This window comes from Mustela erminea, chromosome 19 (genome assembly GCF_009829155.1).
Source record: "Mustela erminea isolate mMusErm1 chromosome 19, mMusErm1.Pri, whole genome shotgun sequence".
Lineage (NCBI taxonomy): Eukaryota > Metazoa > Chordata > Mammalia > Carnivora > Mustelidae > Mustela > Mustela erminea.
Genome location: NC_045632.1, coordinates 58,513,468 through 58,536,976, shown reverse-complemented (window position 1 = coordinate 58,536,976; position 23,509 = coordinate 58,513,468).

Genomic DNA, 23,509 nt, shown 5'->3' with positions numbered 1-23,509 from the left:
CCCGGCGCCCCACCTTCTTGGTGCTCTAACATTGGACACTTGGTCATTTAACAAATTCCTGTGTTTTGCTTTGCGAGTCGACTGTCTCCCCTGCCAAGACTCTAAGCGTTGGGACGGTGGCAGACTTGCACAAGACTGGGTGTTAAGCCAGAGTTGGCCGCATGCCAGGTATCAGCTGGGGTAACTGGACGCTGCCTCCCGGCAGGTGGACAGCGTAGGGAACACCACTGTCCTCACCCGGCAGTTGAGGAAACCAAGTCCCAGGGAGGCTGAGTGGAACTCTGCACGCGGCACAGCCGCTGTGGGACGGTGAGGAGAACTGTGGCCCCGAATCGGGGCCAGCGGACCGCAGACCCCACGTCTTGAGCCAGGGCCTCGGTGAGCTCCTCTGTTGAGGGGACACGCAAGCGGGAGGATTTGCGAGGCGGGAGGTGTGAGGCCTGGAGCAGAAGTTCTCCCGCAGGAGATGGGGCTCACCTGGGGCTCTGCCCGCCCTCTCTGCAGACGCTTGCTGGGTTCCTGTAACATTCTGAGCCTCCGTTTCTCCTACGTAAAATGGACCTAGTGACCTTCCTTTTCCAGGTTGTCAGGATTTGAGATTGTGAATGCAAAATCTGGGCCCATAGAGCGTGCTGGATAAAGGACCACGTCGCCACTGTCTCTGGGCGAGTCCCTGGAGCCCCGAAAAAAACGGGCAGAGGGGCTGCCTGGCATCGCATCTACCAGATGGGCACCCTGGGTAAGTCTCTGGAACTTGCCAGATCTCGGTTTTCTCTGCTGCTCCTGCCTCAGAGGCTCGCCCGAGGAGGGAGAGCCGGGCCCGTGGTCTTCACGGAGGCTGCGCTCCCATGCTAGGCCTTGCCGTGGGAAGTGTGGCCCATAGACCAACAGAGCTGGCAGCACCTGGGAGTCGGTTAGAAATGCAGAGTCCCAGGCTCCACCTCGCCCTCCCAAACCAGACCTGGGGTTTGTGTGCACATCCTGGCTGCCAGAGGAGCGCTGCCCTGGAGCGCAGGGGAGACGGGGTCTCCCTGCTCCGGGGAGGGGCAGATGCCGGCTCTCCGGGACCCTCCGCACTCAGGTCCCTCCCTCGTCCCTTCCTGGCCTGCCGGCTGCGTCAGGGGCCGAGAGGCCGCCCCAGACAGGCTCCTGCGTCCCTGCTCCTGCCGGTCTGAACTTGGGGCACCGGGGAAGGCTCTGGGGGAGGGGGCAGGGCGGGGAGGGAAGAGCCCTGTGTCTTCGGCAGTGGTGCTGCTCGTAGGCCAGGCCCTCGCCCGCCCCCCACCCCACCTCCTCCTGTTCTGCAGCCCAGGGGTGCCGGCAGCTTCCTCACGGCTCATCCCCGGCTCCGCTCGTAGGCGTCCGAGCTTTTCCGTCTCCACGGCAGTGTTCCAGGTACCGAAGCTGCCTTAAGTACTCAGGGAGGTTTTTGTTTCTCTCCGTTGGATCTAATGGCCAGTCCCAGGGGTGGGGATTTTCAAGTCAGAAGGATTTGTCAGGGATCACAGCTCTCTTGCTGACATGTGCCCTAGCCGCAGACAAGTCACCCTTCCCACACCGCAGGGGAGCCCCCTCCTCGGCCGTGGCCCTGGCCGTCCTCACCTGCAGCAGGTAGAACACACCCATGGTTGGGGGGTCTTCAACCCTCCACAGAGGATCTGTAGCTGCTTCTCCCAGGAGGCGGGTGGATTCCTTGTCCCTAGGTCATGGTTTTGCCATCTGACGTGCTTTGGTCCATGAGAGGTTAACAAACGTCACGCAGGCAGAAGCTTGGCGAAATGTTTACCTGTTGCCGGCAGTGCCCCCGTACCTCTGGGGCCAGCGTGAGAAGAACCTGTGCCGGCCTGAGGAAGGACCAGGGACACGCAGAACCTCGTGGCCCCATTCAGTGCTGTGGAACTCTAGACACATAAGTCAGCCCAGCCGATGTCGCAGGCCACCCGCGGGCCACCCCCGACATCACACGCGCTTGCCCGTGGTGAAAGTGGATGGTGACATAGTTGCCATGACGAGCTGCTCTCGGGGTCGAACGTGGCCCTTGAGAACAAGGCTGTCCAGCCAGGCAGAAGGAGGCTGGGGTTCTAGCTCAGCTGTTCCCGAATGGCTGTCCTGGGAAGGTCAGTTTGTTTCTCTGGGCCTCGGTTTTGTCTTCTCTGGAGGGAGGCTAACGGTAGGACCCACCTCACATGGGGATGGAGGTGACACATCAGGCCGCGGCCAGCAAGTGCCGTCGTTACTGTGAACAGGAGTAACGACAATACTGTGCTCTGAAAACCAGCAGCCACGGCCCAGCCTTGGCTCTGCTCTCTGTGCTCCGTGACACACACCCGCGAGGCTCACCGCTGCTCCAGGGCTTCCTGCTGTCTTGTGCCTCAGTGCCTTTGCATATGCTGTTCCTGCCCCGGGAGTGCCGTTTCCCTCTCCGACTGGTGAGTCCCCTCCTTCCTTCAAGACCCCACTCAAGGGTGAAGAACTCGGGGTAACTCTGTGGTACCGGTCGCGGCCCACCGTCCTTCGGGAGGGTGACGTGCGCATGAGCAACCGCAGGCTATGGGAGGCGTGTTTGATGGGGCGGCGGCGTCTGAACGGGGGTGGTGTGGGGGCAGCGGAATCCGGGCCTGGGTGACGCAGCCACCGAGGGGCGCAGAGCCTCCTCCTCGGCCTCCGCAGGCAGGGGGCTGTGAGGCAGGAGCGGTGTGAGACCCGGGCCCAGCTCGGAGCACGCAGGTCAGGGCGGGCCCAGCTCGGAGCACGCAGGTCGGGGCGGGTGACGGCTTCAGCGTCTGCCCCGCTGCGCCGCAGCCAGCGGGTGGGTCTGGCCACCCCGGTTCACGGACGCGGGCGCTCCAGCCCTCCTAAGAGGGGATGGCCCTCAGTCACAAGCCGGGAGGAAACAGCAAGTCTGGGTGCCACGTGGCTGTCGTGGGGAACTGGTTTCACCAAGGAAATGAATAAAATAAAACCGACAAATACATAAAACATGTATTTTCGTGAGTAGAGGCGGCCTGTCGTTCTGTGGTGAGCTGGAAGCCCTCGTCTTCGACCCTCTCACGGGTGAGGGGGAGGCGGGCCCTGGCTTGGCGGGGAGCAGCTTCCGTGGCGACGGCCTGTCTGCCGCCAGTGTCCCCTCCGGGAAGAGGGGGGTCGGGGGCCGCTGCTCACCGTCAGGCGGCGCGCGGGTCGGGACCGTGGTGGTCGGCAGTGACAGGGCGGGGCGTCGGAGGCCCGGGCGGCTGGAGGCGGGCGGTCTGGGCCGCGGCCTGGCTCCCCCCCCTTTTGGGCCCAGTGCCTGTGGGCCTCTGGCACGAGGTACACACAGTGCCCGTGAGCCTCCGTCGCAGCCCGGGGAGAGGCGCGCCCTCCTGTCCCTCTGGAAGGGCTGTCTTCGGCAGCTCACCTCAGTCGCCGTGGCTGCCGCTGTATCTCCTGACCAGTCTCCACTGCAAAGGAGTCTGGGAAACTGCATATTTTTAGTAGGGTCCACTGCCAAGCCAAATAAAACCAGAATCCTGTCAACAAGGAGGAGTGGGCGGGGAGCAGATGTGGCCAGGCAGCCGGCAGAGGGCTGAGCGGCCAGCCCAGGGCCACACGTGGCCAGTGCGTGACGCTCTCTCGGAAGGTGAGGGAGACGTTTTTCTTTGCAAAAACCCTCCTGATGAGAAGTTTATCTCTTACCGTTCCAAAGATTTCACTCACAGCCTCATTATGAAGAAAATGAATTAATATGTTTCTCCCTGCTGGGAGCGTAAGGGGTGGTTTTTGGCCAAGACTCCCCCTAATGTAGTGGCTTCTTTCTTGCTTCACGGAGAAGGACATGGGGTCCACTCGGTAGTCGGCGTCAGAGTGGGGTTCAAGTGGCAAACCCCTGCTGGCCGCAGCCGGCGAGGGCGCCGCTGGGCCCAGAGTCTTGCAGAATGGGGATGGGGTGTGCTGGGGAGGAGGCCCCCCTTCTGGACCACACCCTGGGGGTCCCGCGGCCTCCCCGTCCTGCGATGGGCCCCGCACCCCCTCAGGCCCCGGGGCGAACCGGTGGTGTCTGCCGTGGGCTCTGCAGCACAGAGCAAACCCTCCCTGCTCCCTCCTAACCAGGCTGTGCCGTGGGGCCCGAGAAGGCTGTGGGGCTGGAGTCCTGGGGACGGGCGCAGTGAGCCCACCACCTGCCGGTGTTCACCTCTGCAATGCTGGGCGGGGGCTCGGGGCTCACTCCCCTCGTGAGCGGGCCGTGCGGGCCTGTCAGGGCTGCTGAGAGGAACACGAGCAGGGCGGCGCGTGGGGCCTGATGCCGGCGAGGAGCACAGGGGTTGTGGCTGCTGTGGCCCCTCCATGTGGGACCAGCCCTCGGGTGCTGCAGGGAGCCCCGGGGGCACCCAGCTTGTCAAGCCCGTCCTGCACTGGGACACCCTCTCCGGAGCCCGGTTCCCCGCCCAGCACAGAGTAGATGTCCATGATGAGGGTCCTGGGTCTTCCGTCCCACCGCCCGGGTCAGCAGAGGAGGCCCCGCTCTTACCGTGGCCGTTGCTGGAAACTCCGCCATAGGACAGCGATAAAGGAGATCGGAAAACACGAGGCAGAAGTTATGTTTTGGTGAAGTTGTGTTCCCCAAACAGGGCTGTCGGTCCGCGGGGTCCTGTCAGGGACAAGCCGCCGCCCTAAAAGCTCAGCGGGGAAGCCAGCCGCACCTTGAACTGGAGAATCCTTGCTCAGGCCTGTGAAGTAGGCAATCCCGATCACGTCTGCTGTCCCAGCGACACCTGCGTCCCTTGACTTGGGGCCCCTCTGTCCCCTCCCCCAGCAGGTGAGGGGCTGTCTCCCCGCCTCCTTCCAACCACTCCTGCGCCTCCGCTGTCCTCATCTGCCTCCCTCTTCCCTCTAAGGGCCCTGGTGGCCACACTGGGCCGCTCGGTAATGCAGACTCTCGTGCTCTGTTGGGAGCTGCTGGTTAGCAACCCTTGCTCCCTCGGCAGCCTTGCTCCCCCCTCGCCGTGTGAGCTAACATCTTTCCAGGTTCCGCGGGTTGGGCTGGGGATGGCTTGGGGTGAGGTGGGACCTCGTTCTGTCTGCTACGTTGCCGTTCCCTGTGCTCTCACGGCCTCAGGAGAGCTGCTGCATCCCCAGCCATCACGTCTGCGTTCAGAGGAAGCGGGGAGAAAGGCGGCAGGACTGCGCCAGCTGCGTCCGTGTCTTCTAATCCAGAGAGCCCAGGGTTTCCCAGAAGCATCCCCAAAGATCCCATTTAGGCGGGCCAGGGAGAAGGTGGGTGTGAAGACCCCAGCCAGCACCTCCGCCTGCAGTGTTTGCTGTGGCCCCTTCCCAAGTTCCTGGACGCACCGCAGTGGCTCGTGGCGGGCCCCGGGCCCAGGAAGCAGGAAGCGGCGGCTTCCAGAGCACGTCTGCAGGGCTCTCCGTGGTCGGTGCGGGAGTTCTGGAAGGGAACCTGGGGCTCTGCCTTGGAGCCATGGGGGCAGGTTCCGGGCTTCAGAGTGGGCTGTCCTGGTTCCCAGCACCTTCTTGACTTGAGGAGGAGAGAACGTGTGCGCAGCGCCCAGCCTGTCCCGTTCCAGGTGGGTGCTTGGGGCTGCGGGACTGCCGCCGGCGGGCCTGGGACGCCGAGCGACAGTGACAGAGGCCAGGTCTGCAGGGGCAGGTGCTGTTTTGACATCATCATGGCGGAGGAAGGGGTGTGGCTGCCCCACCTGGGGCTTCCATTCTGCAGGCCACTGGGTCCTGCCCCAAGGGCTCATGCGCACATGGAATCTGCTTAGAGAAATTCTACCTGGAGATCTGGCGCATGGTTCTGTGTTCCCACATGGGTGCTGGGACAATTCGTTCTGAATTTTTCCCCAAAACACACTGGCTCTGCCCGAATTCCTTCAGCTAACCTAGAGGTACGGAAGCCGATGTCACGGGCAGCGTGAGTCCCTGGTCGAGGCAGGAGCGGCTGAGGACCTGCCGGGTGCCCCCACCCTGATACCTGCGGGCACGAACGGCCCGCAGTTTCCCCTGGATGGATCTGGATGCCGCCTGCGCAAAACCACGCGGGGAAGAAGACGGGCCCATCCGCCGTGCACTTCTGACCCCTCGCTGGCTGGTTGCCGTGCCGGCATCCTGTGGGGGCCACAGAGAGGGACAGGGTGAGAGCCTGTCCTCCGGGGAAAGCGGGGCGCACACAGCTCCTGAGTGTTGGATGTCTGCTCTGTGCAGACATTACTGCACAGGTGACCCCGATTGCTGCCAGGTGACCCTGGGCAGGTGACCTAACCTGTCGGAATCTCCATGAGTCGGCTTGTGAGGGCCACAGGGAGGACCCCGCACGGAAGGGGCGTGGAAGGGTCCGCGCAGCCCTGACCGCTCGCTTCTACTCCTCGGCTTGTCGTCCTTTCTGACACACGGGAGCAGCCCAGACCCCAGGGTCGGGATAAAGCCGGCACCGGTGGGGCCCCACAGAGCAAGGGCGGAGCTCGAGTCTGCTGGGGTCGGGCTCTTCACTCGCGCTCTCCCAACGAGCCGCACACGATGTCACTGAGTGTGGCCTCGGGCTCCGGCTCAACCCCCTGCTCCGTGCCACGTCTTCTCCGTCTTGTGTCCGTCTCCTGATGGAAACCATGGAAGGGGTCTGTGAGGCGTGCACGCCCGGGCCTGGCTGGGAGGGCTGACAGGACAGAGCGGCGAGGGCTGCGGCCGCGGGGACCCTCCACGCGCACCCGTGGTTACTCTGCCCCACAGCCCCGGCTTGCAGGTGGGGAAACAGAGGCACAGAGCGGCAAAGCCCCTGGTCCAGGTCGCCAGAGCCCCATGGGGAAGGGGTGGTGTTGGAAAGCCAGCCTAAGGCCCGATGTTGGGGACGAGTGACATCTGTGATGGGGTCCCAGCACCCTGACCCGACCTGTGACCCCGCCCCCCAGGCCTGTCCCCGAGCTCGGAAGGGAGGGTGAAGGGCACAGGGCAGCTTCCCTGCAGCGAGGCGTTTCGGGGCACCTCTCTCCTGTTCCCCTAAGCTCCCCCCAGCTCTCTGTCCCCCGGGGGAGGGGAGAACCTGGGAATTCTCTTATCTCTGCCGAGCAGGATGTGTCCTGTGTTGTGTCCCCACCAAGGTTTCCAAGCTCCGTGATGAGCTTGCAGATTTCTGCGGGCGATTGCTCGGCTGCCCTCTGGCCAGCTTGGGGGGAGGTGTGTTTTGTTGGCCGGTCCCTCGCACCGTGGGGCCGGGCTCCCCGTGTCCCTGGCCTTTTCAGCTGCTGCTGGCCCTCGGATCCTCAGCAGGCCTGTCCCAGCGGACAGCGGTGTGAAATGCAGGGGTGAATTCCTGCCCTCTGCGTTTCCGCCCATTCTTTGTGTAGAGGCCCCGTGGGTTCCCTGCCAGGGAGGGGGCCGCGGGGGACGCAGTGCCCCGCATGGCCCTCGGGGGCGCTGTGCAGGCGGGCGGGGGCAGGACAGGCCTGCCTGCCGGGCCTGGGCTGGTTTCCGTGCCCCCTTCCCCATCAGGGGCGCTTGTGAGAGGCGCTGTTGTTGAGCCGGGAGTGGGGGATCACAAGTCATCAGCCCAATTCTGTGCTGCGGTGCGGGCCGTGGGTGTGAGTCCTATCTCCAGGCACGGCTGTTTCAGAATGCAGATTCTTAGGCCCGGGGCTCAGAGTCAGCCTGGCCGGGTCTGGGGTGGCCCACGAGGCGTCCGTCGCACCCTCCAGGCCCCAGGTCATTCTGCCGAGCAGGCCCGTCGGGAGGTGCCGGCCGGCAGCGTGTTGGCTCTGGGGTCAGGCTGAGTCTGAATTCACTGCTGCCTCCTGGTCTCTCCTTGTCTCGGAGCTCCTAGGACCCTCAGTCTCCCCCTCTACTGACTGGGGTTGTTAGGAGGAAAGATGAATTCTTAATTACGTCTTAAGTCTCATTGTTCATAATGACCTTCAAGGACGTGACCTTGGCAGTTTCTGGTCCTCGCGGGCAGCCGGCGGCCTGCGCTGAGCTCCGACGCTGGGAGTCGGGAGCAGAGACCTCGACTGTCCTGAGCTCCTCTGAGGCCCCATTTTAGGACCGTGCTACGTGCACTAGAAACTCCCAGATGTGACAGTAATACCAGGCACTCCACCTCTCTTCTGTCCCCTGGGGTCCAGGGACGCGGAATTGGGAAGCACTGGGGGGTCCCGCGATTCTCAGAGCCGAGGACACTGGGGCCGGAGAGGGACCGCCTCTTCTCAGGAAGAGGCGTGGGACAAACGCCTGTGTCTCCCACAAGAAGCTGCAGGACAGCGAGACCCCTCAGAGGTGCTCCTGCCAGATGGGACCGGTCAGCTCCCTTCCGGAAACGTCCAGTGAGGTAGCACCAGGCTGGGCTGCAGAGAGGGCACACCAGGCCCGGGACCCCGCAGTCGCAGGTCCCTCCTGCACAGTGTGGGCGTCCGAGCTCCCACTTCCCCTCCTTGGAGGGTCCCGGTGCTGGGTGCCCCGTGGCTGATGTGAGCTGTAGGAGGGCCATCTGGCGGTGGAGGTGGTGCTGGTGGGCCGCGTTCTGCAGGTGAACAAGCAGGGGCCGGGGGGGTGCGGCTCCCCGCACCAGGGTGCCCGCTGGCTTGACTTTGGGCCTGTGGGGTGACCGTGGGCAGAGAGGAGGTGTGACGGGCAGCCTGCCCCCCCGACAGGATCAGCGGGTTCTGGGGCAGGAGTGGCGGCAGGCCCGGCGGCAGGCCCGCTCCCCGTGTGTCGGCTCCCACCGTCCTTCCTGAGGGCCGGTGTGGAGGGAGGCCCGGCGGGATCCTCAGAGCTCTGGGGTCCTTACCGTCTGTGAACTTTCTCCCTGGCTCAGGGACTCCCCAGATACCCTGTGACTCAGGGTTTCTGTGCACCCGGAGCAGGAAGCCGGCAGCTGGGAGCTGCTTTCATGTTTGTTGCCTTAACGTTTTCCCGAAGCAGGGCTGCAGTAAAGCGTGAAACATGGCGGCGCCACCAAGGGCCTCATGCTGTCTTCCCGAGGCTTTCCTGGGGCGGGAACACACACGCACACCCGTCCACACACACTGATTCGCACGCGCACACAGGCACACATCAATTCACACGCACGCCTTCCCACATTCACACACGTGTGCGCATCTCACCCTCTCACCCCCCGCACGTACCAGCACACACTCACACGTGTGCACACACGCACACACGCGCACACACGCACCCGTGTTCTCGGGGACCGACCGGGGTCTTAGAAACCGAGCTGTCCGCCTCCCCGCCCCCAACCCAAGCTCCTTCTTCCCTCACCTTGGGCGCGTCAGAGGATTCCAGAACCAGCCGGTTCCCATTCAGGGTCACGCTCTGCCTCCGTGTGGTCTCGGCCACGTGGCTGGGCATCTCCGACCCTCCTCCCGTTGACGAAGTGGGCGCCATCACGGAACCCGCCCCCTGGCTGTGTGGAGTCCGAGCACGGAGGGTGTCTGGGGGCCGCGGGCGAACCACGGGGCTTGTGAAGCCACAACTTCCGGGCCCCACCCCGCTGCCCGTCCCCGCGCACCCCTCTGCCGAGGCCCAGGGTCAGCGTCGCAGCCTGGCATTCTGCCCGCTTTCCCCGGAGCAGGTCACGTCACCTGTCCGTGTTTCTGGGGGTGACTCCTGCTAGCTCTTATGTGTCTCGTTTGAGCTTAGGGGAGACACGGCCCCGCGGCCAGAGGCAGGTCTGTAGACAAAGTCTTCTTGGGGAACGGGACGAGGGTGGCTCATGGATGCCCACACGGACGGCACCTGTCCCAGCAGGCACAGAACAGACCCAGGCCCGGCCACCAGGGGACGCGTGGTGGGGAAGAGGACACGAGGCGTTGAGCAAGGTCCTGTGCGGGAGGCATCCTGGGTCGCCGCCGGCCCCTGTGGGCAGAAGGGCGGACCAGACAGTCGGTGCTCCAAGGGCGGGGCGCAGAGGCCAGTGAAGGCAGCAGTGGGACACGATGGGGGCAGGAGTGGTGACGGGGTGAGGGCACGGGGGCCCCTGTTGTGAGGAGCTGGAGCCCTCCGGGTGGACAAGGGAGAGAGACATCCCAAGCAGGAGGGGCCCGTGCTAAGCTCGGAGGCAGAGCTGCCCGGCGTGTTAGGGGCCGCGGCTGCTGTGGCTTCGGCAGGGGTCTGTGGGCCGCAAGGCGGGTCTGCCGGTGGCTCCCTGCCGGTGACTCTCTGCCGGTGGCTCCCTGCCGGTGGGCGCTTGGCTGGCTGGAGCATTCTGAGACAGCTGGCTCTCTGGAAGCATCTGATACCAGCGGCTCCCGAGTCCTGGCCTTGTCACCGGGAGCTCCCAGCTCACACGGAAATAAATCCGTCACGTGCGGGACGGCGTCGCCATTGGAATGAAGAACTTGCACATTTACGGCCTTGTTCCTTAAGGTTTTCTGTCGTGGAATTGTTTACAAAGTAGGCTGCCTCCCCAGGGGTGGGGACCAAGAGGGAAACCGGCCTAGCATGGTCTTTTGGGGCGTCTCGTTCCTTCAAAAGTCCATGCCACTGGGGTGCCTGGGTGGCTCATTCGGTCGAGCGTCTGACTCTTGGTTTCGGCTCAGGTCGTGATCTTAGGGTCGTGGGATCGAGCCCGAGTCAGGCTCTGTGTTCGGCCCGGGCTGCTGAAGACTCTCCCTCCCTCTGCCCCGCCTCTGCTCATGTTTTCTCTCTTTCTCTCTCAAATAAATAAATACCTCTTAAATAAAAAAAGAAAAAGCCCACGCCATTCTTGGCTTGCGTTCCACAGTACATGCAGAGGTGTTTTAAGAAACCAGTGCGTCCCTCCCAGTATGTTAGTAAAAATGACTTTTCCGTGCGTCGTGGTTATCTCGGATCTTCTCACAGTCTCTGTTGGAAAAGCCAAGTCGACCTTCAGGTGACAGATAACCTGAACACCGTCTCCTCTTCCTAAATGTTAGTCATTCACACCGAAGTACGAATGGCGATGAAATCTTAGGGGGAGGTTTTCAGTGGCAGCGTACGCCGGATCCCCGGGAGTGTCAGGAGAGGGTTAGTGATGCCCCCCCACACCCCAGGACTCAAATATAATGAGGGCTTGGCACAAAGACATCTTGCCAGTTTCCCTGTGGGGTCTCAGTCTCCTGTGACTCTCTGGTCTGTGGTCTGCTCTAACCGCTCCCTGGCAAAGACCAGAGACAAGAGTCTCATGGAAACTTCTGTCCCTGGCCAAGAGCTCAAGTGTCTGGTCCCTCCTTCATCACCCTCTGTTCCAGCCCGTTGTGGAGAAGGCTTCCGGTTGGTTCCTGTCTTCCAGTGCACCCCTCTTCTTCAGATCACAGGGCCCTGCGAGAATCAGCGCGCGGGATGTTTGGGGGGTATGTGGCATTTTCAAAGCCCTCGTGCAAATCCTTAACCGTGTTCAGTTTGCCCCGCACTGGGAAAGGGACTCTGACGTCTCCCAGCAGGCGGTAGAGAGCAGGGTCCTTCCTCTGAGAGCTTCGCCGGGAGTCTCTCTGGCTTGAGCGTGCCCGCAGCATCCACCCGGACAGAGGGTCACCGCACAGCTTTGTGGCAGCAGGGTGTTCCTGCGTTGAGGTGGGCCCCCACGGGTGCCGATGGGGGAGGCTGGGTCAGAGACCCCTCCTCCCCAGTGGGCTGCCCTGGAGGAGTGGGTCCGACGGGAGCCTCTGGTCTCCTGGAGCACGGCTCCTGGTGCAGCGGCCTGAGTTCGCGGAGTCGCCTGCCTCCCCACCCCCACGTACTCTGGGGTCTCTCGGGGCCTCAGTGAGGTCCGCAGGCAGGCCGCCGGGGCCTGTGCACAGGGGCCCTTCCGTTTGTGGTGAGACACATGCCATTTGCCCGTGGCGTGGGGTGACTCGCCGGGCACCCCTCGAGGAGAGCTTGCAGAGTTCAAGGCTGGTCGCCCGGGCACTCATTATCAGATCTAATTGTGGGCTCGGATTTCACAAACCGGGGGGCTGTGCAGGTGGAGGACAGGCTGCAAAGGTCACGCCTAAAAGCTTATTAAACCGTTGGTGTGAAAGGTAAGACCATCTGGATACCATTTGACAACTTAAGTGGTAATTACACCATTTGGCGCAGGAATTAGGGAGAGCTGTGGCTTGCAGTGTGGTGGGACAGCTTGGTTTGCGGGGGGGGGGTTCTTTTGGGGCGCTCCTGTCCTGGCACCTCGAGGTCCTCGTCCCCGCCGTGGCCCCTGGCTTCTCTGCCCAGCTCCTCGGGTGCACCACGGAGCGGGGTGGGGGGCGGCGGACGGGCAGCGCCTCCCCTCGCTGCCCTGCGGCCGTGATAACCAGGAACACCTGCTTTCCCAGCGCCCTCCAGCCGGGCAAGGGGGCGGGGGCGGCTTCCAGCGGCGCTCCACCCCAGCAATGTGGAAGTGTTTAGCAGGCTTTGCACCAGGCGGGGTAGCTGAGATCTGAACCTTCAAATTACAGCCATTCCCGGGCCGAGGAAAAGTAAATAAACAGTTCACAGCTGCAGCCAACTCAGCACAGAACCGGCTATCTCTTCTGATTGCGGGACAAGTAATTAAGTGGGAAATGTGAGCCCTCAGCGTCAGGGCGAGATGATAAAGGTCTGGGGGCAGTAAACCCCCCCCAACTCCAGAGACCTTCCGATTAACCCGCGCAAGGCCGGCAGGGCCGGAGCCCAGAGCAGGAGAGCTCGCTCAGCGACCATCAGCCGCTCGCTGACCAGAGGAAGCCTGCCGCCTCCCCGTGCTGTGTCGGGGGGCAGGACGAGTGTCCTCACCGGCCCCAGAAGACACCTCAGAGCAGGTGCCGTGCATTTCAACCGGTTGTTCTGGGTGGAATCGTGTCCCCCAAGTTCGCATGTTGCCGCCTCCACCCCAGGACCCTGGAATGTGACTGTACTTGGAGAGAAGGCCCCTAAATGTGTGCTTCAGTCACGTCCGCGGGGTGGGCCCGACCACCCTGACTGTGGCTGTAGGAGGGATCAGGACACAGACGCTCGGGGAGGGACGGCCGGGTGCATGCCCCGGAGAGCGGCCTCAGGAGGAGCCAACCTTGCCCGCCCCGGATCTCAGGCTTGCGGCCTCCTGGCTGAAATGGAATCTCCCGTTTGAACCACCTGTCCTGTTGTGCCCCTCGGGCCTCCCCCACAGAGCACAGGCCTGCCTCTTTGCTGGCTTCTGGCCCCACAGGGGACAGGTGTGTGTCACCCAGCTACAGGTCTCTGGGAGCCTCTGTCAGGAGCAGGCCACACCGCCGACCTCTGGAGATGGTTTCATGCAAGTGTGGGTCTCTGGGTTGGAGGGTCCTTGGAGACCTGTGCAGGGGACTTTGGTTTAGGCTGGGATGAACTCCCAGAAGAGGCCGGGGGACGAAGACAGGATCGGGTCCTAGATGGCCCGGAGAGCCCCTACTGTGTGCTGGCTCAGTCCGGACGGCAGCTCCCCTAGGAGTGTCTGTCCCCGTGCCCACTCGTGCAGGACGGGAATGTGGCATGACCTGCTCCAAGGGCTGCGGGGGGCACCAGACACATGGTCAAGAGGCTTTGGCCATGGTCCTGCCTGCTTTTCTCCTCACAGCTCCGAGCGGTGTCCATCCGCTGGCCCGGGCCGGGCTCAGGAAGGCCCATTTACTCAGGCCTTCAGCCAGTAGGTGGAGAGCCCCAAGCAGGTGCTCGTGCCTAGCGGAGAGCAAGCCAAAGTGCCCACCCCGAGGGGTCACTGTCGCTGGAGCGATTTCCTCGAGAGCCACAGGCAGCCCAGAGAGATTCGAGGACTGGTCTGTGGTCACACGGCAGTCCGTCGGAGTCAGATAGTGACCAACCCGGAAGGTTCTTGAACAGGCAGGCCCAGGCTGGGGAGGACAGTGGAGACCAAGTGACAGCTGAGCTAGGACTGGAGCTGGGTCGGAGGAGGGATTGGAGCTGGGATCGGAGCTGGGGTCAGAGGTGGGCAAGATAGGAACAGTGTCCAGGGCGGAGACAAGAGCCTCTGTGCACCGCTGTCTCAGCAGCTGTTGATCTTCCCTTCCGCAGTCACAGGATGTCCAGCTGGGTCCCCGTCACCCAGGGTGAAGCCTGAGTGTCCCCACCTCCCCTGCCAAGGCGCCGTGCATGGGACACGCCCTGGCCTGTGAGCCGTGTACCCTCCAGCCCGTGGAGGGAAGGGCCGGCCCTCGTGTCTGCCCTTTGATGGATGCATCGCCACAGCCCGTGGGGACGGACGCAGCCGTGTCCGAGGGGGAACCCCAGTGATGTCGGAGTCCAGAACTCAGACCTTTATGTGAGAAAAGCACGTTCTCCAAATTCCTGGTTTTGGCCGCGGATATCCTGGTGTCTGTGAGGTGCAGTGGAAGCTTTACTGGGCTGGGGCAGTGGCCGGGAAGCCCCGCTGTCGGGGACAGTTTGGGGCCTTGCTCCTGGCCATTAGGCCCGTGATCCTGCCCTGGTGCTCCTGGAGAGAACGCGAGCCACGCAGTGTCCTCCCCGGTGGCTCCCACTGAGTTCGGCCTGGTCAGCTTTAGTGTCGTGGAAGTAACACTCCCCTGATCCAGCCTCGTAGGTCACGGGGCAGATTTTGCCGGTTTCCCCGAGGGCCACAGGCAGCGGAAGAGAGGTTTGAGGACTGGTCTGCAGTCACAGGGCGGTCAGTTCAGAGCCAGGGTTCGGACGCCAGTGCACGGTCCCGATCTTCTCTCGGGGGCGCCTGTCTATGCCGAGGGAATGTCCAGTCGAGGGGGCCCCCGCTCTACTCCCCTCCCCCATCCTACCGGCGGCCCTGCCTGCAGCCGCCTGGGGCAGCCTGGCTGTGGTCCCTCCGGCTCTGGGAGCTCAGTCAGCCTCTCGGGCCCCAGGGCAGTTGAAAGTCTCCTGGAAAAGGTTTCTTTCATTCTTAGCTTGGGGGCGGGAGTGGTCTCTGGACTTGCCCTGGACATGGTCAGGTTCTAGGTTGCAGGCCCGGCGGTGGACAAGAGCAAGGCCCTGGCCCTGACAGGTTGGACCGAGGTGCGCCAGCCGCTCCCCTGCCGGGACCTGGCATTTCCCAGAAGCCGGTTTCCCGCAGGATTTTTGTTGTTCACCACTGTGGTGTCTTCACGGGAAGCTGGTGCCAGGCGTTCGCCGTCTGCTGGTTTCCTCCGCGGCAGAGCTGTGAGGCTGTCGGGGCCGTTGCTTCTCTGGGCCAGCGCTCCGGAGTGCCGGTAGCCCTGGCGTACGACCCCACCTGCGTCTGCATGAGACCCGTTTTCTCAGCGTTCTCCGTTCTGTTCCCGATGCTGTCCTGCGGTGGCCGGGTTGGAGTCGGGGGGACGCTAAGCGTCATGGGATCGTGCAGACTGGAGCGCTGGGGTGTGGCCCGCACCCCTCGGGCTGGGGGACTCCATGTCCCGTGTGCTGAAGCCAGTGCCCCATGCCGGCAGAGCCAGGGATGTTGCTGCGTCCTCTGGTGGCAACAGAGCTCCTGCCCCCGGTGCCCACCACTGGGCCTCACTTGGAATTTCTCTTCTGGCGCAATGACCCAGTCACTCCGATCTCTATGCGTCTCCCAGTAACCCTGGGCTGAGACCCTTCTCAGGCTTTTCTGGATCCTCCTCTCCACTCGTGGGAGAAAAGAAAGCAGAGTTTGCATTTGGTCCCGAGTCTGCTGCTTACCAGCGGTGAGGGCTCAGGAACGCGGCTCATGGTCTCTTTCCTCGTTTGCAGAATGAGGATCCATAGTAGTTCCCCGAACCCGGGGCTGTTTGGACGGTTTCACGAGATCCCGGCTGACAGGAGGTCCTGCGGGAGGTCAGGGCCTGAGAAGAGTCCGCGATGGGGCAGGACCAGGCGGGTGAGGTGTGGACAGCGCCGGCTGCGTGACTTTGGAGGTCCAGTGCGAGAGGAAACGGGGCCCTTGCGGAAAGAGTATGAAGCATTTCAAGTGCCCACAGCAGGGCATGGGACCGAGTGTGGGGTCCCTCTGAGCGTGGGCCCTGCACCTTCTCGCCCTTGCTGGGTTCCCTTTAGTATTTACACCCTGGCCTGGAAGGACCCGGGAAGCAGGAGGCCCTTCAGACACCAGGAGATCAACGCTGATGAGAAACGACTCACTGAGGGAACCTTTGCTTTTCGATCCAGGATCCAAGGGCAGCTGCGTCCAGACATGATTCTTCAGGGGTGGAGATCTGCCCGGTGCTCTGTGCAGGGAAGGGGCCGTGCCTCTGGGACGGTCCCCCGCCCCCTTGAATCCTGACCAGGGGCTGGCCCAAGGGTCACAACCCCCGAAAACTGGAAACAGCTGACTTCTGGTGCTGGGTTCCACCGCGGGCAGCCCCACCCAGGAGAGGCCGCTGACGTCAGCGCAGAGGTGATCTTTGTGGAAGCGGGTGTGGGGCCGTGAAGCTGTCAGGGTGAGCCGCGCCCTCGGCCCCTCCTCACCCGTGCCCGTCCTCTCTCCCAGAGGAGGCCCAGCCGAGGCCGGGGCACAGCAGCCCCCTCTTTCCGCGGGCGCAGCTTGCCACTCGGTGCCAACAGTGCTTCCAGGTTAAGCACCTTGTTAGGGCAATAAATGGGATAAAAAAACAGTATTTCACTGTATTTTTTCCTGGGGTATCATGACAGATTGAGGGCCTATGGCTCGAGGCGTGCTGGCGGATCCCAGCTCCTGTGACCCCAAGGCTGGGGAGCAGACGGGCATGTCCCAGACTTCCCCTGCCTCCGCCTGGCTGGAGTCCAAGGCCCCGGCCTCCCGCTCACTGGCTGTCCAGCCAGCCGTGCCTGTGGGAATGTGGGGCCTGCAGAAGCCCAGGCCTGTTTCTCTTGCCCCAAGAGCCTGCGGGGGCCTCCCAGGTCCCAGGGGAGCACGTCATCCCGATGGGCAGGCTGCCCGGCCCACAGCTGGCCGAGCTGCGTGGGGGATGGGCCTCCCTCCCTCCAGCAGCAGGAGAGGGCCCCGGCCGGGGTGTCTGGCCCCTTACCAGTCCGTCCAGAAGAAAGACTGCCTCCTTGCCGTCTGTGCGATGATACAGTGGTCAGGATCGTCACTGCCCAGACTTGGAAGTCCCGACCACCCAGTCGCCGGGGACACTTGCCACTCTGGTGAGTGTGACACCAGCCCTCCGTCGTGGAGCGGTCCTTCTGTGCCAGGCGCCGTCTCTGTCATCTGAGCAGACTTTCCAGCAGCTCCACGTAACAGCGGTGAGAAAGTCACGCCCCGCAGCGTCGCTTTCACGACGGCCGGGTACAGAGCGGCTCTGGACACCCTAACAACAACCCCATGTTCTCCAGTTGCCCCCATTTCCCAAACGAGGAAAGGAGGTTCGGAGCAGTGAAGGTGCTGGCCCTAGTCCAGTGCGTGTGCAGAGCTGGGATTTCACCCTCGAGCTCATGCTTCTACCCACGAACATACTTTGTCCGGAGCATTCGAGCTACATGGACAAGAATGCGCTGTGATCGTATCACTAGAGGCTGGTGTGCAGGTGGGAAGGAGTAGATGCTCCAGGGGACTTCCTGGAGATGGTGAAACCCCAGAACCCAGCTGCTGGATGTGGGCAAAAACAAGTGAAATTCAATCAATCAAAAAAAAAGTCCAATAATCGTCCAGTAAGACCATTAGATGGTATTTGTGCATTTATTTTCTACTACTCAAGACATCTGACACTCGTCCAGGACTTAGTCCGTATTGGGTGCTGTGCTAAGTGCTTCAGAGATGCCAGTTCACCAGCCCCTGCTTCACAGGAGGCGGCTGGCCGACGCAGGGCCCTTCCGTCCCTTTGTCTGTGGGTGCACGGTGCCAGCCCGGGCGGACTCCGAGCCCCCCACTGCAGTGTCCGTCAGCCTGAGACGGGGCTGACGTTGTGAGCAGGAAGAGGGTGGCCCCTGTGTGGGTGGTGTGATTGGTGGGCGGGGGTGGGGACCCCCGGCAGACCCTGCCTGGAAGCTCTCTCCCAGCGCCTGCCATTCTGCCACTGGAGAATTCCCCTGGTGTCTCGCAGGCCCACTCCGTGATCCGGGGCTGAGATGCAGGTCCGTCCCGTATCCATTTTAGAGGTCGAGAACCCACCGGGTCTGGTACACCCAGGTAGCGTCCCCTTCTCGAGGACTGGGTCAGCCTCTGTAGCCCTGCCTCCGTTGGGATTGGATGTGACCACTGACCGTGGCCACACGTGGTGGGCGCTGAAGAGGCCCCAAGACAGGGGGAGGGCAGAGGAACGGATGGACGGAGCCTGGGGCTCCCTGCTGAGCACGCCGGGCTGTGATGTGGGCTCTGTGTCAGGCACCCATCACTGCGGGACACAGGGCCCCAGGGCTTAGGGCCTCAGTGTCCAGGCCCTTGCGACTGAGCCTGCCCCAGAGCCTGTCACTGCCGTATCTGCATCCCGGGCCCGTGCCTCTCTCAACATCAGACCAAGAGGATTATCATGTTTTCTGAAGACCCAGAGCCCCACGTCCGTTCCCCCTCACAGGCACGTGTGTCTGTCGCCAGAAAGCTGCTTGTCCTCGATGAGGACCTATGTTCTAGCGTCTCTTTCCACCCTTAAAATTCTCAGCCCGTTGATGATGGATTGAGCCCACTTAGGTCCCCTGGGACGGAGGAGACGTGGTAATCGTGAGAACCGTTGCCTGGCGGTGGCCTGTCCCTGCTGTGCCGGTGCCTGCCGCCTCACTCAGCCTTCCAGACACAAGCGCAATGGCCCTCCCAGGCGAGGGACGGGTGGTTTCCACGTCACAGAGGAGGGGGCGCAGGCTCAGAGAGGGCAAGCAGCTTGCCCGACCTCACACAGGGAGGAAGGGGCAGATTTAAACTCAGACCCAGCGGTAGGCTGGACGCTTGCACATGAGCAAGGAAGAGTCTTTCACAAGACGTAGCGATAAAACATGAGGCGTCCTTCCTGAGCATTCGGCTGAAAAGCCGTACTTGCTGTGTGAGCTTGGGTTGCCGTAACCGAACACCAGAGGCGGAGTGGCACACGCAGACAGGCACGCATTTCCCACAAGGTGTGTGGAGCCCTTCTTAGGAAAGGAATTGATAAGTATCTCATGGAGGAAAAAGGCTTTTTTGAATCACATAACGTAGAGTGGTGGTTATTACGTTGAACAGTGGAACAGATTTTCTTGCTGCATGATTCCGTGGTCATTAATGTGCTGACGGGATTTGTGAATCCCTAAGGTGGTCTTAGGTCAGGGCTCAGCACGCTTTATCTACAAAAGACTGCTAACACTTCAGGCTTCACAGGCCTCGTGCTGCTGTGGTGGCCGCAGCACGCAGCCACAGGCAGTATATAAATGCATGGGTGTGGCCCTTGTCCCAATAAAACTTTATTTACAGAAACAAGTGGAGAGCCAGATTTGGCACATGGGCCGTGGTTTGCTGACCCCGGTCTCAGAGGATGCGGTATTGTCCAAATGTACTGGAATGTGTTCATTTTTCAAGGAGCCTTCATGTTCCGTAGAACATACTCTTTGGCCGGTAGCCCATGGCTCTCAGGCGTGGTGTACCTTCCCTCCGCTCCTTGTCCATTGTTTGGGCCAGTGCTGTTGGACGATGCGACACCGTTCTGGAAGGCTCATCTGCAGGCTGGGATAAGGACTGCCCTGGTCAGACGTCGCCCTGACTCGTCCAAACCACCTTGGGCTGGGCCCTCACGTGAGTTCTTCCATCTTTCTAGGTGGACCCGGAGATGCCCCACCACTCAGGTCAGCACTGCACTTCCCAACCTTGGAGACATCGCGGAGACACTGCGGGAACGCGCTTCTCTCTTCTTTCCGGTTAGTGACCGTCACCTGTCCCTCTGGCCCGCGTGCGTGTGTGTTTGAGGAGGGTGACGAGGTGGCGGGGGAGAACGTTTGCCTCGTGCAGGGGTGGGGGGCGGCTAATTAAGGTCCCATTCGTCAGCTACTTTCATGCGCAAGTGGAAAGTGTTTAGTCTTCGTGTTTAAGCCGATGGCTCTGAATTCATTCTGGACGGAGAGTTTTGGAAAAGAGGGACTGTTTGTATTAAGACGGACGTGGATATAGTCTTTCAAGGTACGAAATTTGTGCTGACTTGGTCCAAAACACAACCGCATCTGGTTATGTCTGGTCTCGACTGCTCCAAAAATGTCCGAAATTCCAGACAACCTCTTGGGCTTAGAAATAGAAGTCATTAATCCTGCGTTTGAATTTAATATTTGAAATTTTATCCTAATCTTTTTTTTTTTTCTTCCACATGAATTAACTTTTGAAAAGTTGGAAAGACACATCCAGCTTCCCCCCCTTCTTTTCTTTTTCAAGGGAACATTCTTAGCGAAAGGGTATAAAATTAAACTAGGTTTGACCTTTTGAGTTTAGCAGATTTTCCACCTGGTCTGAGCAGGAAATGGGCTTTGCAGTGGGAAAGCCTCGTCTCCCACTTCTGGGAAGGGATACGGCGTGCGCTCTGGAGGCACAGACCTGGCTAAGCAGGAGCGTGGGCTCCTCGCCGACCCATCAGTCACACGTGGTGAGGTCGGGCGTCCGGGAGACAGCCAGTTCGGAGAAGGGCTCCAGCCAGCCCCTTAGTCTCCTCTGAAATAGCTAAGCCCCCGCTCCCTCCCGAAATTACACATAATCCTGCAGGATTCTCATGCGGAATCTAGGCTCTATCTTGGATTTCATCCGCAAAGGGCAGCATGAGGGGTGCAAGCTTGGGGCATGGGCCCAGCCCCCAGGTACTACGAAGGATCTTGTGAAAGAGCGAGTTTGGGACAGGAGGGGTCCGGGGACCTGCTGGTGGGTGGGATGGGGGTGCTGGAAAGAGAGAAGACCGAGGTCCGGGAGGGGGGCTTGGGGTGTGGGAGCTCTCGGAGCTGGGATTGGGGAACATGCTTTGGCTTTTGTATCAAAGAGCTGGGGCCCCCTCGGGCAGAGGATGGGTTTCCTCATGTGGGGGTCCTGCCCATCTGTTGCAACATATCACGGGGGGGTCTGTGAATTCCAGCAAGCCTGGGTTCGGGACCTGGCCCCACTTTTTATGGAGAGACAGGCTTTGGGCAAGTCTCATGACCTCTCCTAGCCTCAGTGTCCCCGTGTGTAAAACGGGCACACAATAGCACCTTCCTCGGAGGCCTTCCGGGGGATGATCTGCTTCCTTGTCGGCCCGGAACCTGCCCCAGGGATGTGCTTAAAACCGACAGCCTCACAGAACTGGAGAATCTTTCTGTTCCCCAGCTGATGGTGCTTGCCAAGGCAAGGGAGGGGGCTGGCCGCACCCCTCCCACCGCCCCTCTGCCCTTTTTGTGACTTGCTTTTCCTTTCAGGGGTGGTCTCTGCTCCCTGCCCTGTGATGTCACTCCCTAAACATGCTGGGCGCAGGCGGGGGAGGCAGAAGGGGCCCTCGCTGTGATTCCCCCCCCTTCTGCCGCCAGCCTCGCACTCCCCAGGGGCAGCCCTGGCTGGGGCTCAGGAGTGGCAGGCTGCTTCCCAGAGGGATTTATGATTCCTTGGGCGGGGGTGGTTTGCTCCTCCAGAAATTAAACAAAGCCAGCAGAGGCGGCGACCGTGGTCCTGGTTCCCCCGCTATCTCCTCTGGGGTCCGTCAGGCCGCTGAGGATCAGGGGCGGGGCCCCCCGGCGGACCCCGGCGGCGCGGCTACGTCTGCGGCCAGTCGCCCCATCTGCGGGGCCTTGGTTTCTTGGACGGGGCTGGGGGGGCATGTCAGGCAGGTGACACAAGCGTCTCCCAGGCCACAAACCTCTGTTTCCGAAAACGTGCGGGGGTAGGGGGCACTTGCCCGGGACCCGGGATGGCCAGGAGCACCAGCGGCCAGCAAGACGGATGGTACTCGACAGCAACATTTAAAGACTGGAAACTCCAGAAACATGCGTGGTGAACAAAGTATCGAGGTTTTAAGGGAGGGCAGGAGGGCGTCCGCGACCCGGCGTGGCCTGCCTGTGTCGTCTTGTGCCGTGAGAACATTTCTAACAGCCCAAACCCAGCACTTCGCAGATGCTCCCGCCTGGAGACAGGCCACACGGCGGTGTAGGAAGCGAGTTTATTCGAAAAGCACAGGCTGTCCATGTGTGTTGGGTGGGGGGGTGGTGAGTGGCGTGTAGACCTCTCAGAAGAATGATGGGGAATGAGAGCCGTTTACAAGGCGCTATGAGCTTCAGGGGGAGGGTGACCCTTGAACACCTGCCGCACCCCATGCATGGGATGCCCTGCTTGTACCGTGAGTGTCCGTCCCTTTGGTCTGGTTGCAGAGGTCCCCTGACCTGAGCCAGGACTGTCGGAACTTAGGGGACCCAGGCTGACCGGCGTCGTGCCCGGGGAACATGTGCACCCCAGCGGCCCCAGCGAGGCCTTTCTTTGCTCTGGGGACAGGGGAGCAGGCAGTGCTGGCCTGTGTAGAGAAGACCCAGACCCAGAAGCAGCGGGGCCTGGCCAGCCTCCCGGCTCCTGGGTCAGCCCTGCCTTGACTTCACAGACATCCTGCATCTCCGTCATCAACCACCCCCAGCCCTGCTTTCGGCATAAACTGTCCTGATGGGCTTCTTTCTTTTAAAATGAAATAGTCTCGGCCGATGTGACGAGAAAGGGAAGGGTAGCCCACGTGGGCTTACACTTTGCCCCGGTCCTCACTCGGCTTGCATGTGAGGGGCGTCGGGGGTCGCCGGGCCCCATCTCGGGCTGGTTAGGTCAGACTCTCCGGGAGACGGCGCCCAGGCACCTGCGTTCGGACAAGGGCTCCGGGGCACTCCCCAGGCTGTGTGAACGCTGCCCTTGCCAACGGACAGCCCTCAGCCTGAGGAAAACACCCCCACTGTCTCTAGAACGTTCTCGAATGTGTACATTGGCCTGTCTGTGTTGGGTAACAGATACTGAGTGTTGGTTTCTGGAGAGTGGGGCCAAGGCATTTTAATTCGTTTGCTCTTCAGATCAAATGTCTGGAGCACCTGCTGTGAGCCCTGGGGATGCTCAGGGAGCAGAACGGCCCGGGTCCTCCCCCTCACAGCCTTCGGGAGCAGAGCCTGAGTCAGAGCTTCCAAGCTCAGGGAACCGGTCCCAGGACATTCCGTCTGTGGGCGGAGAGGGACCAGTATGGCTGACGAGCAGGCCCTTGTGGGGGCAGCAGGACTCGTCCCTGGGGGCCTTTGGGGGCCACAGAGAGCCCACCTCCTGCTCCACCCCTGACAGAGCCCTGCCTCGATGCTGGTCCCAGGTGAGCATCCCGGCTCCCTGGCATGGGGGCCAGCCTTGTCATCCCCGGGGCGGGGGCGGTGCAGAGGGGCACGAAATGTCTGTGGTGGGGACGCCTGGGAGCCACCAGCACAGGTCAGCTGCCAGCCTCGTGTGGGAGCAGAGCGGGTACCCCAAGAGACATGGTGGTCTTGTAGACCCTCCTGCCTCCCACCTCTGCCGAACGCTCTTGTTCCCCCGTGGTGCCTCCCAGCTCGCGGGGCTTCTTCCTGTCTGAAGGACACAGCAGCCGGTCCTTGCCGGGGATCCCAGCGTAGGGGTGCATCCTGGCTCCCTGGCTTCTGCGTGGTTCTCTTACTCCCCTCCAGCGGCCTCAGGGTGACTGTAGTCGGGACGCACTATTATTTCTGGGCCGTCTCTCCCTCCATCACCCACTGGAAGCCCTCCAGACCTGGAAGATGGGCC